The sequence below is a fragment of the Notolepis coatsorum genome (assembly GCF_963971535.1).
Source record: "Notolepis coatsorum genome assembly, chromosome: 1".
In the NCBI taxonomy this organism is placed as follows: Eukaryota; Metazoa; Chordata; class Actinopteri; order Aulopiformes; family Paralepididae; genus Notolepis; species Notolepis coatsorum.
The window spans coordinates 49,882,395-49,898,449 of record NC_140165.1 but is presented as its reverse complement, the minus strand read 5'-3'; the positions used below and the strand labels follow the sequence as shown (position 1 = coordinate 49,898,449).

At 43.6% G+C, this 16,055-nt stretch overlaps 1 pseudogene across 1 annotated transcript in view; it reads left to right on the top strand.

The window, feature by feature from the left end:
• Positions 1–3,182, top strand: part of LOC311240112 (E3 ubiquitin-protein ligase Midline-1-like) — a 90,499-nt pseudogene extending 87,317 nt beyond the window's left edge. The window contains exon 9 of the transcript XR_014620985.1: positions 766–3,182. The product of XR_014620985.1 is annotated as an E3 ubiquitin-protein ligase Midline-1-like (transcript). The remainder of the gene's footprint in view (positions 1–765) is intronic.
• The last annotated feature ends 12,873 nt before the right edge of the window (positions 3,183–16,055 follow it).

The following is a 16,055-nucleotide window of genomic DNA, read 5'->3' as shown; positions in this document are numbered from 1 at the left end:
GGTAGAGAAACGAACTGCGTTCTGTTTTATGGCAATAACGTTCAGGTTTGTGGGAGATAATCCCAAAAAATAAGAGAAATAAAAAAGTAAATCCAGAAGTCAGATGATTGACAGGGGCTTGTGTGAGCTGGGTAGGGTAGTTTTTCGAAATTCGAAAGCCCTGAGTCTCTTCCTTCAAAAGACTACACTCACTTTTGGCTGCTCCACTTCCTTCTGTCAATATGCGCCGGTTTCCGACTCAATGCCCTGAGATTTCTATAATCATTGGTAAACAAACGTAATGCTGAAAATATACACTTTTACTGTATATCTCGGGCTTAAGAGGTTAACCCTGTGAGGCCCAAATTAAAAAGACATTAGCAACTTCAGAGGCCAGAGGGTGGGACATATAAACACATTTACTATCAAATAGCATTGTGAGGCTGAACAACAGGACCAATTGACTATACATGTGCTTAAAATTTTTTAAATAAACATTTACAGACTTTTTTTAAATAGCTAAAAGTGATTTTGTAATTTTGCAACCGTGGGTCTCACAGGGTACTTTTAACCCTGTGAGGCCCAAATAAAAAATACATTAGCAACTTCAGAGGCCAGAGGGTGAGACCTATAAGCACATGAAGGGCGCCGTGACTGAAAGAAAAGGTTGAGAAACGCTGGTAATATGGTGTGGCTCTTTGTGGTACCACGGTCATTTTCGTGGCTCTTAGTCTCTGACCGGTTGGTCACCCCTGATCTAGACTGACAGACGCTTCGTCCTCTCAGGTACGCGGTGGGCGTGGCCTACAAGTCGGCCCCCCGGCACGAGTGGATCGGGAAGAACTCCGCCTCCTGGGTGCTCTGCCGCTGCAACAACTCCTGGGTGGTCCGACACAACAGCAAGGAGCTGGCCATCGAGCCCTCCCCCCACCTGCGGCGCGTTGGCGTCCTGCTCGACTACGACGCCGGGTATCTGACCTTCTACGACGCCGTGGGCTCCCAGCACCTGCACACCTTCCACGTCTCCTTCGTCCAGCCCGTGTGTCCCGTGTTCAACGTGTGGAATAAGTGTCTGACGGTTCTGACCGGCCTGCCTATCCCCGATCACCTGGAGGGCCTAGAACCTCAAGACTAAAAAAAAGAAAATAACTATATCCGGTGTGGCCAGTCGGTTCTGACCGGCCGGCCTATCCCCGATCAACATAGAAGGCCTAGAACCCCAAGACAAAAAAAAAACAATATCCAGTATAACAATCCAGAATTACCCAGTCCAAACTGGTAAGAACCAGAAAGTATATATTGGAACCCTGTGTGTAAGAACTGAGACTTTGCACCTGGTTTTTAACCAAGTCTCTCAAAGTGGAACATACTCTTCTCGGATCATTGACCCCATCCCATTGAATACATAAATGACAGCATTGGGATTATAGAGTTGCAGTCCTACTCTGAGAGGCTACGTAAACAGCCAGACCAGGTGGATGCCTGAGAACCCAACGTGACCCAGAATAAACCAGCCCACATCAAACTATGTTGGCCCCCCCCCCCCCCCCCCCCATTCTAAGGCACTTTGGGCTATGATAGACTTTTGGTCCCTAGAAAAGAGTATTTTTTTCTACAATCACCTTGACAGATCCAGCACTTTGGACCTATCCTAGTCCAACACCCACCCAAACAGATAAACAAACATACATACGTAGACACTCTCTCTCTCTCTTACACGCACACACACAAACACGCTCATACCACCCACAATTAACTCTGAAAGAATAATTCAGAGTTCATAGTAAAGTCATAGCATTTACCCCCCTGCCCAACTTAACCCTCGTTCATCAGAATGGAACCAAAGCATCCATTACATTCAGATGTTTATGCATCCATGTATCCCCCCTGTTCATAAATGCTGAATTATTTAAGTGAAAGAGAGCGAAAGAAAGAAAGAGAGAGAGAGAGAAAATTAAAATAATAACGTTAATTTCAGGATTTTTCGTTAATGTAGATTGATTCCTTGTGTTTGCACATTGTTCATACTTTATTTATGATCTTGTATGAAACTCTAGGCAATTTAAATACATTTGGTGCAATTAACAGAATTAATATAGGGGGGAAAAAGCGTGTTTTCTTTGAATTGTTGTGTTAACTACATATTTCGTCGTCAGCCATGTTTTCTCAACACTGTGTTTCATTATTCAGTAAGTTGTGCTTCAGTTGTAGCCGTAGGTTACTAAATATGAGAACGTACAGTAATGGGTGAAACAGGGACTTTCTTACCCATTATTTTTCTCGTGTTATGTTTTCTATAAGAGAGTCATTTGGTTGTTCAGTTATGTAGAATCGCTTGTCATGTCAGCCTAGAACTTTTTCTTCTTTTTTTTCATAAATGCTTACTCCTTGATATAATGGTTATTTTTCCTGGGTTGAATCTCACACATCTCAACGTTTTACTTGCTATACGTTGAACGCTTGGTTATTCCCCAATGGAAATACACACTTCCTGATCCACTTCATAATTGCGAAGCAGCAGCACGTTCAGTAATTGGAGTCCAGAACCACTGGGCGAACCCCGGGGACCTTGTCGTCACACAGCCGTGATGTCAGCAGGATGCACTTCTTGCTTTTATGCTCAGCTGTCAAAGATCAAAACCCTCAACAATGACAACTCTTCCCCAAAACGGGGTCACCAACTTTCCCGGAACAGAATTTCACCTCTCTCTCTAGGCTATAGCTGCAGAAGATAACCTCTATAACTACATGCAACAACATGTAACATGTAAAAAAAAAAAAATTACACGAACGCACTCAACAATGTAAATACAGTGATATTGTCGTATTTCTCAATAATTTTCTTGTCCCCAAGACCAGGTACACGTAGGTATTATGTGTCTTCCATAAATTATTTGGAAAAAAACACAACAATTTATCCTTAAATATATGTTTCCCGGGGTAATGATTTTAAACTGTATGTTTCATTGTATTTGATGCAGATATATACAATATAATTTAATGTTTCCATGGAAAAGCCGACGGTCATTGTGTTACTGTACGTACGTATGTCCGATCGTTGTGAACACTTGTTTCTTTTTCTCTCTCTTGAGAAAAGAGGATACGAGTGTCTGCGTCACTGTGCAATTTCTCAGTAGCCATTTTGTCTGGAGGCTGAGTGTAAGGAATGGAAGGTCAAATAAAGAGATGATCTATCTACTATGCCTCGGCTGTCCCGTTTTCTTTCCTCCGTTTACTCTTTTGTGTGAGTCAGTTGTCCTTACGACCATAGGTGTAATATAGTCGTAGGAGAATGTCAAGAAAAATGCTACCAGAGAGAGAGAGAGAGAGAGAGAGAGAGAGAGAGAGAGAGAGAGAGAGAGAGAGAGAGAGAGAGAGAGAAGGATAAAGGTCACAATTTTAGGAGATAAAAGCCGTGACCTGTTTTTCCTCCATTTGACACGAGGGAACATCCTGTTGGCTTAAAGATACAATCTGTGGTTTTCTTTTTGGGGGCGGGCGGGGGGAGGGAGGGGGCGCAAAATAAATGTTCAGGCGTATTCAATATGCAGCGTGTCCTTGTTGGAGTTTGACTTGTAAAATGTTAGATTCAAGAATACATTTCATTAAAATGTATTGTCATCATACAGCACAAGTACAGTACGACTAAAAGAAGCTTGGCGTCCAACCAGAGAGCAAATGTAACAGTAAAGTGCAATAGTAATATAAAATGTACAGGTGAATAATATATAAAATATAACAATTAGTACTACTGACTAATGGTGCTAATCAGATATTAATGTACAGATTTGTAGTATTTGTAGTATCTACAGTGCTATAGGTATAAAGATACTATGGTAGTAAGTAATACTGGCCAGCAATGTAATGAAGATTAAGTAAGAGTAGACCTATGCTATATACAGTATAGATATATTATCGACAGATATGTAAAAAGGGTTATATGCCGGTATGTACAGACATATTTGGATATAATATATATACCGTATATACAGCATTATTGTACATGCTATCATACAGAGGTTATAGCAGGTGTATAAGTAGGTCTATTCAGAGGGATATGGATATATATGCGGTAAATATAAATTATATATATGGTATATACAGCACTATTGTACATGTTATCATAGGTAGGTAGTTATGATATAATATGTTTTTTTAAAGGACTTTCCTCATTAAATCCTATTTCAAGTCATACCTAATTCAGTCTTCAAACCTAATATAGACAAAAGGGTATTTTTTTAATGACTCTTGAATTAGCTCTGTGCATGCATTATAGGCTTAGGGAACAGCCGCACTGTTAGCCTAGCTTAGCGTAATTCACTGGAAGTACAGATGCAGCTCTCAGGACTCTGAGCTCTGCACTGCTACTGTGGTAATCATGCACCATTAACCTGGCAGTGCTGTTAACGAGGCATTAACGATACTGCGCCCTTGCAGTAGAGGTGCGATTTATAAGAGCTGGATCTGTAGGTGTACCAGTGTAGCCTAGTTCCCAACAGTCACGAAATACACTCCGAATACAACTCCAAAAGGTCCTGTAAAACATGTTGTTACCTGTGTATTTACAAGTGGAGGAAAAAATATATAACATTTTCATTTTCTAAGCAGATATATACTCGGAACTATTTTTTTCCGAACCACTGCTGCCTGGGCGCAGTGATTTCATCACCTCAAAAGCCCAGTTTTTCAAAAAAACAACAGGGCTTTTGAGGTGATGAAATCACTGCACCCAGGCAGCAGTGGTTCAGGGGGAAAAAAATCCAAGTACTGTATATATCTGCTTAGAAAACGAAAATGTCTAATTATTATACTTTTTTTCTCCACATGGTAAATACACAGGTCACAACATGTTTTACAGGAACATTTTGGAGTTGTATTTGGAGTGTATTTCGTGACTGTTGGGAACTAGGCTACACTGGCACACCTACTTCCAGTGAATGGCGCTAAGCTAGGCTAAGCGGCTGTTCCCTAAGCCTAATGCATCCTCAAGCCTAATGAATCCTCACACGTATAGAAGACTGTCACGTTCCTAGGCCCGGTCCTGGCTGGACTGGGCAAGATGGTAACATTGGGCAGTGCCCTCCACCTAACATTGGGCAGTGCCCTCCACCTAACATTGGCTCTCTGCCTAACAATGATCGCCTACCTGGTCCTCTACCTCCCTCTTGTGGCCAGACGAGCCAGTTGGTTCAGACACTGTTGCTACACGTCATAACTCACATGCTTACGTTAATTAATGGAATGATTAATGGGATGTCACTGTGTATGTTGTTGTTGTTGAACTTCCCCACCCTGGTGTGATTTGGTTTCCCTGTGTTGTGTTGTTTGGTGTATTGATTATTGTCTAGTGTCTAGTGTGTTGTTTTGTTCTGTGCCTGTCTCTCCCCAGCTGGGGGCAATTAGTAATTAGGGTTGTTATTTATGTGTGTGTTGCCCTCACCTGGTTGTGGAGTCATTCCTTCCTGTTACCTGTGTTCCTGTGCTGTCTGTATCAAACGTCGTGGTTCCTGTGCTGTCTGTATCAAACGTCGCCTTTGTAGTGTTGCTCTGTCTAAAAGTAAGTGTGTATTGGTTTTTATTTTGTCATCTTTTATTTTGTGTGTTATGTCCGTTTTCTGGTTAGGTTTGTTTTGTAGTTAGTGTCAGCACGGCTGTGCCTATTGTTATTCTCATGTACTTTTGGACAGTGGCGGCTCGCCACTGGTGGCACTATGGGCGCCGACCCACCTGTTAAATGAGAGAAGAATAAAAAAAAAAAACTTTTTTGTTTTTTGTTTTATAGCCCTATAAATAATATAAACATGTTTAAAATGAATAATATTTACTCATTTTAAGTGTTTGTATTTCCAATGCACAATATAACGTTATTATCTAAATTAAAAAAAACAGCGTTTTCATGGGCAGGAAGTGACGTTTTTTTTTATTTTTTCGTATTTCTCGCCCGGGCAAGAAGCGATAGCGCTCTGAGTGCGCGTCACAGTTTGATCGCTGTCTCCGTCACAGCCAATCAGTGCATACGGCGTTGTGCGTTGAAATATGACTATTATGTTGGAATCCGAGCGCGATTTGAAGCGGTCTAGAAAGCAGCGTGAACTTCCGTGAGAATTTCCATAGCCGCATTTCACGGAGACGCTCTCTGATTGGCCAACGCCAGTATTTTTTTCTATGGCAGAATTTCACAGAGACGATCTCTGATTGGTCGAATCCAATTTCTAATGTTCCAATTCTAGCAAGTCCTAGCTTGGTTCCTGGTACTAGGACTGTTGTTTGTCTTAGACTCGAGCGTGCCGTGCTGTGACTGCAAGTTCTTTAGACTGTTAAGCTTAGGCACTCTTTCAAAGTTGGTTAAGGTTAGAGTTTGTCTTAGAGCATGGCGATAGAACGCCAGGTAGTTTGCAGTCTGTTCGAGCGGAAATGGACAAAGGAATGTACTTGTTGAGTGTTGTGCTAACGTCGACGAGCTCAGCTGAGCTAACACTTGGCTAACAAGCTATATGGCGGATTATACAAGTTTCCTGCCCTGGACGTTTCAACTAAACAGTGAGTCTCTCTCTCTCTCTCTCTAACGTTAGTACTACTACTAGGCTGGTGCGGGCTAACTGGCTATCGTTCTGGGAGCTAACGTTAGTAGTACTACTAGGCTGGTGCGGGCTAACTGGCTATCGTTCTGTGATTTGTTTACTTGGTAACACGGGTTGCTAAGGAATTTAGGTTCGAGGTTGAAGAAATCTCTCTCTCTCTCTCTCTCTCTCTCTCTTCTTAACGTTAACGGTTGTAAATAGTTTTTTTAGGAGCAGTACTACTGCTGGCCATTCATGAAGCGAGACATTGCTGATTGTTTATTTATCGATGGCTCATTGATTTAACTACTGCAGCTCTCTCGGATTGAAAATACGTGGATTATGGCTTGTTCAATATCGTCTATGTTTGAATGAATGAATGAATGAGAACTTTATTAACAGATTGCAGAATGGGTACAATACAGTACGGCTCAATACACACAATTGTTAAGGGGATGCAGACCAGAGAAAGACGTTTGTCTTGTTTACATCAGGGTCCCAGATTTTCGATTCATATCGATAGTTTAATAGCTAGCCTTGGCTCGTTTAACAATATGCAAAATATGTGTACAGCCCTGTACTCATACTGAAGTTATTCTTGGTATATAATAGGTCTGATTGTGTAACGAATCGATTCCACGTCGCGCTGTGTGTGAGAGAGAGAAGGAGAGAGGGAGAGATCTGCCTGTGTTTGGAGACGGGCGAGTTTTGTTTCTAACTTTTCTATTTATATTGTGTTTCAAGTTGTGAATTAGAGTCTAGACTATACTTTATTTGACTGGTTGTGTGTTGTTGTAGTAACAGCTGAGCGACTCGTTCATAAGAGCCGATTCATTGCCGTGAGCATGAGTCGAATCGCTCACGTCTTGCCATGAGTCTTGCGTGGTACAGTACTGTACTGTACTGTACATGTTCGCAAAATATTTGGTATAGCGCCCCTAGTGGCGAAGTACCCAGCGGCCGCCACTGCTTTTGGAAGTTGCCAAAGTAAACAATTGAATTGTGACCGTTGACTCCTGCCTCATCTCCCTGCTTATTCTTTCCTGCTGCCTTTGGGTTCTACCACCACTTTATCATATCATAACAGAAGACGAGTATGAATTAATCAAATGTTGGTGACATTTCGGTAAACCCTCTATTCACCGCGGGGGGGGGGGTCTGGCTCGCCGGGGTTATGCTGTAGGTCCGCGTCTGATAAAATGACACAAAATAAGCCGCTGAAAGAGAGTCGAGTTGTCTCCGTACGACAGAGGGGGGCGAAGTCCCATTCCTCTGCAACGCTCCGACTGTCCAAAGTTTGGGAGTTCCACTGACGGCCTAAACCTAAACTTTCACAGGGTACACACAGTGAGACGTGAGCCCCCGCCTGTGCTGTACTACTATCACACAGACAGGGTAGCCGGCTCTCAGTGTCGACGTCTCCGTCTCCGTCGAGAGAGAGAGAGAGAGAGAGAGAGAGAGGGAGGCTACAGAAGAGGCGAGATGACAGAACACCCAGATCCACAAGCTTGTTCCCCCCGGTGGATAATCAGTAGGGACTGGCTGTGCTGAACGCTGTGTGCGGTGTAGTGTACAAGAGATGTGTGTGTGTGAGTGTGAGTGTGAGTGTGAGTGTGTGTGAGTGTGAGTGTGAGTGTGAGTGTGAGTGTGTGTGTGTGTGTGTGTGTCTCCACGACACCAGTTTAAGTTTCGAGTTCCATTATTAAGGAAAGGGGGGAGGGTGAGTCTCCCTCTCTCTCTCTCTCTCTCTCTCTCTCTCTCTCTCTCTCTCAATGATTTAAAGTAGCCAAACGTTACACTATAAGAAGTAACTGGATAGTTGATGATAATAAACATTTAATTTCATTAGCTGAAATATTCTAAAATCATTAAGTCTGCTATAAGCCATTCCCCCTTTGTGTGTGTGTGTGTGTGTGTGTGTGTTGTCTGTCTGTCTGTCTGTCTGTCTGTCTGTCTGTCTGTCTGTCTGTCTGTCTGTCTGTCTGTCTGTCTGTCTGTCTGTCTGTCTGTCTGTCTGTCTGGCCTGCTAACACACCCTGCCTGTCTGTCTGGCCTGCCTGTCTGTCTGCCCTGCTAGCACGCCCTGCCTGTCTGTCTGGCCTGCTAACACACCCTGCCTGTCTGTCTGGCCTGCCTGTCTGTCTGCCCTGCTAGCACACCCTGCCTGTCTGTCTGGCCTGCTAACACACCCTGCCTGTCTGTCTGGCCTGCCTGTCTGCCTGCCTGCCTGTCTGTCTGGCCTGCTAACACACCCTGCCTGTTTGTCTGGCCTGCCTGTCTGTCTGGCCTGCCTGTCTGTCTGCCCTGCTAACACACCCTGCCTGTCTGTCTGGCCTGCCTGTCTGTCTGGCCTGCTAACACACCCTGCCTGTCTGTCTGGCCTGCCTGTCTGTCTGGCCTGCCTGTCTGTCTGGCCTGCTAACACACCCTGCCTGTTTGTCTGGCCTGCCTGTCTGTCTGCCCTGCTAACACACCCTGCCTGTCTGTCTGGCCTGCTAACACACCCTGCCTGTCTGTCTGGCCTGCTAACACACCCTGCCTGTCTGTCTGGCCTGCTAACACACCCTGCCTGTCTGTCTGGCCTGCTAACGCACCCTGTCTGTCTGTCTGGCCTGCTAACGCACCCTGCCTGTCTGTCTGGCCTGCTAACGCACCCTGTCTGTCTGTCTGTCTGTCTGTCTGTCTGTCTTACTGTCTGTCTGGCCTGCTAACACACACCGTGGGGCCTTCAGAAGACGACAACGCAGGGCCAAGCTTTGGACACACGAGCAATGTTCCTTCACAACAGGGATGAGGGTTGTGTGACTGGAACACAATCAGTGCAGGCAGGCGTAGCATCTCAACCTTCAGACATGCCTCTACCTTCCAGGGGGAGGATCACCATAGTGCCCCCCCCCCCCCCCCAATGTTGAAGCCTTATGTATCGATGTATCGCGACCAGGGTTATGTATCGATGTATCACGACCAAGTTTCAAGTTTCTTTAATAGTTGTCATACAGAAGTACAGAATACTTTCATACAAAATGCTTCTTACTGTTACGCTCCAGAGACTGTGCTAGACAAGATAGTATCAAATAACATAGTATAGCATGTAAATTAGAAGTAGAAAATGAGGTCACAGTGTTCAGTATAGACATATGTACAATGTTCGATGCAGAATAGACGTAACTGAGTTACCATATAATATACAATACTATGCAGTGTACTAATGTACAATACTATATTATGTATCAGGGTTACCAGACCAGGGTTATGTATCGATGTATCACGGCCAGGGTTATGTATTGATGTATCACGACCAGGGTTATGTATCGATGTATCACGACCAGGGTTATGTATCGATGTATTACGACCAGGGTTATGGTCGACTTCACTCATTTTGAAATAGTTATATATTTATTTTGATCAGAATTTTAGTTTTGAAGAAAATCAAGATTTGGTGAATTGACCCAAACTGTGATCATGACAACTACACACGGTTTCACAGATGCTGATTCTGAATCCTAAAGTACAGAGCCGATCTGTTTACCGAACAGTAGCTACAGACTGATAATAATATGTTCTCCATTAGAGATCTAATATATTTCTATAATAATAATAATAATAATAATAATAATAATAATAATAATAATTATAAATTGAATTTGTATTGCACTTTTTGTTCGCTGGGATCCCAAAGTGCTACAGGGTTAAAACATAGTTAAAAATAAAAATAAAAATACAAAATTTAAATAGGATAAAAATAGAACATAGTTAAAAACATAGTATAAACAGAAAATTTAAAACAACAGCACAAGAAAATAAAAATAAAAAGCTAACAGTTAAAGGCCTTTGAACAGATGGGTTTTCAGGCTTTAAAATAGTCCAGGCTCTGTGGTGCCCTCAGCTGGATGGGGAGGCTGTTCCACAGGTGTGGTGCAGCCGTGCAGAAGGCTCGGTCACCCATGGTGCAGAGCCGGGTATTGAGGACCCCGAAGGAGCAGGCTACCTGCAGATCTGAGGGTACGGGTGGAGGATTGTGGAGTGATGAGTTCCTGAAGGTAGAGGGGTGCGTGTCCATTTATGCAGTTATGGGTGAGCATCAGGATTTTGTAATTGATCCGGGATGAGACGGGGAGCCAGTGTAGTGAGTGGAGGATGGGCGTTATGTGATCGTGTTTACGGACTCTCATCAGGATCCTGGCAGTGTTGTTCTGGATGTATTGCAGCTTTTGGATGCTCTTGCCAGGAATCCCGATGAAGAGTCCGTTACAGTAGTCCAGTATTGAGGAGACAAAGGCATGGACAAGCTTCTCTGCGTCTGACAGGGTTAGAGTGGGACGGAGTTTTGATCTTGCAGAGGTGTTTTATGTGGATGTTGAAGGTCAGGTGGGGGTCAAATCGAACCCCCAGATTTGTGACTGAGGGGGAGAGGGGGATTACCTGGCCGTCAAGATGTGATATGGATGAAGACTGAACCTGGTGAGGGGTGCCAACTGCCAATTAGAAGTGCCTCGGTTTTTTTGCTGTTTAAGTTGCTTTGCTTTGTCTACACTCTGCTCTTCGGATCTGGTTTTAGGATTGGGGGAAATATCTGTGCCTCTCTAGTAGGGCTGCAACTAACAAGTCATTGGATAAAAATAAAAATGTTATGCAAAAAACAAAGCATTTTTCCCTCATAGTCTGGTCAGTTTAGGCATAATGGCTGCAAAAAATTATTAACATTTGAGCCAATGTTTTTCTGTTCATTTAGGGCCTGATAAACAAAAAAATGCAAGGAGCCCAAAAAAATTTCTAGGCAAAGTCCCTGAAACGGCCACGCCCACTTTTTAGGCCTGGAATTTTGTATCTCGGCTCCTGAAGGTCGCAGAGAGTTGATTTTGGGCTCAAGTTGCGGAAACACCACATTTTTATTAGTGTTATGAACAAACATATGCCCTAAAATCTTTACTTTTTCAGATATTTGTGAAAAACCGCTGCCATTCCGCCACGCCCGTTTTGGCTACGGCCGAAATTTGAAACCGCTCTTGGTGTATCGCGTATCATGGGAGAAGAGTTTTCTCATTCATACTTTGCTTTCATGGGTGGCCTGCACCTTGAGAAGGTTTTTCTGGTCTGTGTTGGCCAGTTGATAAAAGGAACTGGCCTCGATACCATCTTAACCTCAGCTAATCTGAACATCAGTGATCTGACAACTGCTGTATGTGATGTGAATTCCATAAAGAAGGCTAGATACTGCATTCAACTCCTGGCTGTGGTCCTGGCCAATAAGAGAGACGAGGCATTCCAGGCAAAACATCTAGAGGACAACAGTTTGATTTGGAGCAATTGGGTGGCCAATGAAAACAGCCCCATGTTTCACTACTGGACGGATGTCCTTGAAGCAAAATCAAGAAGGATCTGATCTTCATCAGATACTTTCGGGAGGCCAACTTCATCATGATGGTCAGTGCACTTGAGCAGCTCATTCCTCTTTACTTTGCACTTGATCATACACACTATGCCAGATGGACATCAGTGTTTCTTCAGGATCTCAAAGATGGACAAAAATGGAGACACCCAGAGTTGTTCAAGGAATTTCTATCAGGCTCTTTCGCAGTAAACACCAGAGGTAACCGATTTTCGAAGATTGCATGTGATCAAAAGCAGGAGCAAAATATAAAGGTAATCAAGTCTGACACTGGATACGTCGATATCATCAATCGGGAAGATCAGGAATTCTTCAGGAAACTCGAACTTGCCCTACCCGAAATCCAGTGCTACCTAGCTGAGGTTGAAGGTCAAGATCTAGCACACGGACACAAAGAAATGCTGGACTCCTTCAAGGAAACGTTTTCAAGCCACACTCTCAAGGTGTATCATGGGATCCTTACCAACCCCTTCAACCAAGCTCAGTTCATGAGGTTGAACTCATCCATTCCCTTCCCAGATGTGGTAACTAAAGATGCCAGCCTTGTTTTTACAGTTGGCAAAACACAGCATGACCAGTTTGTGCAAACTCCTATGTTCAGGTGCAAAAGTCCAGCTTGCTAGCCCTGCAATCAAGCCACCTAAAGGAACCTTTGCAAAGCTGAAGGAGGCTTACAGATCAAGAGAAGAAGAGACAAGGAGGCTCTTTGGTGGTGAATTCACAGGTAAATCTAGTTGATATAATTTCAAAGTTATTCAATGTTTTAGACGCAGGCAACTTTCGTCTTACCAGATTCTCGATACAGTGACGTTCAATTATTCATTTTATAAGTGAATTGATTTGACAGTGCTAATTTAGTTTTGGTAAAACTATTCATTTCAATCACAGGTTTACCAGAAGCCCTGTCAAGAAAGGATGGAGACATTTATCACAGCCAAAAGTCTCAAATCCTGAAGGACATCGGAGTACAAGTTCAATCTACACCCTCAGAGGGACTTGTGATAGATCTATCTGTGCAAGTACGAATCCTGGTGAAGTCTCTCACCAAAGGCATGACATTCCGGGACTTTGTCATCAAGGTGTTGAACAGCGTTGCCAAGATTGGTCATGAGAAGGGAGCAAATCGTATTGACATTGTGGCTGACCTCTACCTATGAACTATGAACATTAAGACTGCGACTAGGAATAATCGGGGGTCAGCAGGTGGCCTTCAGCGAGAATGACACCGTGCCGGAATCTAAGCAATTCTTTGAAGGTTTTCTGTCTAATCAAGACAACAAGGTAGCCCTGAATTTAATGTTTGCCAGGATTGCTAAGGAACATGCATGGAACTGGAGCAAGGAGTTCAGCATCACCTACGGCAGGAAGATCCTTGCAAACGTTGGCGAAAATGTTGAGATCCAGCTTTATGACCGCATAGAGATGCTTGAGGAGGCTAACAACCGCATCATTTTCCATGAGATGGACATGCTAAACAAGGGGATCAAGTCAGTTACGGTTAGAACAGTCGACTCCGATGTAGTTGCCATCCTACTAGGGTTCACTACAAAGTTCCTGTCAGTATGTTGTGATTTGCAACTTCATCGACTTTGCTGTTCGGGACAAATGCCAGTTCTACTCAATCACAGAAGCACACAAGAAGCTTGGTGGAGATGTGGCTGATGCCATGCCTGTGTTCCATTATTTCAGTGGCTGTGATTCTGTGAGCGCCTTCTTTGGCCACTCAAAGAATGCTCAATTCAAAGCCTGGATGAACCACAGTAAGTTGACAGAGCTCACTGCTGCATTGAGAGGACTAAGTTGCTGCCCTAGTATCGAGACTGTTAAGAACAGCATGGAAGTTATTGAACCCTGGGTAATGAGCTGGTACAACAAGGCTGGACTGTACGACTGTGCAAGTATAGATGGACTCAGATTCCAGCTGTTCAAGCAGTCAGTTAAAGATGAGCTGCGAGACCTGCCCCAAAGATAGGATGCACTGCTACAGCATCTGTTGAGAGATACAGTCCAGGCAGGATGGCTGTGGGGGAACAGCCTTCTACAACTCCCTTGTCCCCCGGTTGTTGAATGGGGATGGATGGACTACCGATGGGGAGAAACTCTTCGTCAAGTGGAGCACAGTTTCCGCAGGAGACACATTGTCTCAGGTAACAAGGGTGTGTAGCTGCAGATCTAATAAATGTACCTCATGTTCTTGTGCTGGCAGGGGGATGAAATGTCTCATTTATTGCAAGTGCCTCAGCAAGTGTTTGAATCCTGTGTGATGGGATGTGTGATGTGTTCAAATTAAGTTTTTTTAGGGGCGGCTGGGTGGCGCAGCAGATATTGCGCTTGTCACCAACGCAAGAGACACCGGGTTCGACTCCGGCTGTCGGCGTTGCCTCCGGCTTGGGCCAGCCGGCATACGAACTCAATTGGCAGAGTTAGCGGGTGGAAGTCGATGGGTGGTAATTTGGACGTTGTGGACAGCGACTCCTACAGGTCGGTTGGGGACGCCTGCACAGCAGAGACAGGAAATGGCGGGGGTAGTGTGAGCCTCCCACACGTTACACCTTGCCAATGAGAGTCCACGCTGGCAGGTGAAAAGATGTGACAGGCTGCCTCCTCGTGTATCGGAGGGGACACGTGATGCAAGGCTTCTATCCTCCCTACAACCGGCCAGTGGGGGGCATATGCGAGCAATGTTCAAGACAGGGGAGGGAAGAATTGGCACAGTGGAATTGGGATGGGAGAAAAATTGAAAAAGAGGAGAAAAAGTGGACAAAAAAAAGGTTTTTTGGACTTCAAGTGGTTTGCTTTGTTTCTTGGGTGGTTGTTGGGGTCCTCATCTTATAACAAAGCTTCAACCTAAACACTAGTATGCCCCATGAGTAGATTTAGAACTTTGGCCCAAACTAACTGCATGGCCTTCATGAGCAGATTTGGCTGAAGTGGCTTGGGCGCTGATCAATTCAGAGATAAAAAAAAAAGTTTTTCATGACTATCTCAAAAAGTTTAGGTTTTAGGGCATATGTTTGTTCACTAATATAAATGTGGTGTTTCCGCAACTATTGAGCTCAAAATCAACTCTCTGCGACCTCCAGGAGCCGAGATACAAAATTTCAGGTCTAAAAAGTGGGCGTGGCCGTTTCAGAGACTTCGCCTACCTAATTTTTTGGGCTCCTTGCATTTTTTTCTTTATTGGACCCTAAATGAACAGAAAAACATTGGCTCAAATGTTAATCATGATTTGCAGCCTTGACCCCATATTTGCCCCAAACTGACCAGACTATCATTTTGTACAATGCTTTTCCAAACAACTTGCAAATTGACGGTCATGAAACAAAAAGCAAATGTAAAGAAAGCAAATGCAAAAGAACATATATTTTAATGAATTATTTTTTAAATTATTTTTACAAAGAACTGTTTAAGTAGGAGTTGAACGGTTTAAATAATAATAAAGAAAAACACAACACACAAACTAAGGGTTAACTATTACTATACTAACTATACACTGCTCTACATCAAACAACAGACCATGGAGGTGCAGTATAACATAGTTGCCAACAATTATTTATGATTAATTAGTTGTTGCAGGCAGCCCTGATCTCTAGTGACAACGCACTGTTGGTCAGAGGTGTTTAGTGGTAAAACAACCTAGTTACTGCTCCAACTGTTTCCAGTGACGCGGGACTTCAACACAGTGTGTGAAACAAGCAACCAAGACAATCACTGCTTCTTGACCCTGCTACATACTATTAGTATGCAATGTCCAGTATGTGATTCTGTTAGTATGCAAACACTGTATATGCCAAAGAGATGTGTAGGAATGATAACATGACCGACATTTGAAGTATGGGGTGGATGGTCGCTACATAATCATTTCAATCCCATAAAGCCCACTGAAGCATCATTTGTGTTTTTATACACAATATCTTCCCGATTGAACAGCTAGCAAGAGGAAACAGCTGAATGAATGTTTCTTCTTCTGGTGTTATGAATAGACATTTCCACCCAAGGTGTACAAGTCCTCCCAAGTATTATTGTATGTAGTATGTCACATACTGCACTCCAAGTACTAAACAGTAAGCTCCAATAGTATGATGTGCACACTCACATGTATGTATTACATCATTTGGAAGCCGCTA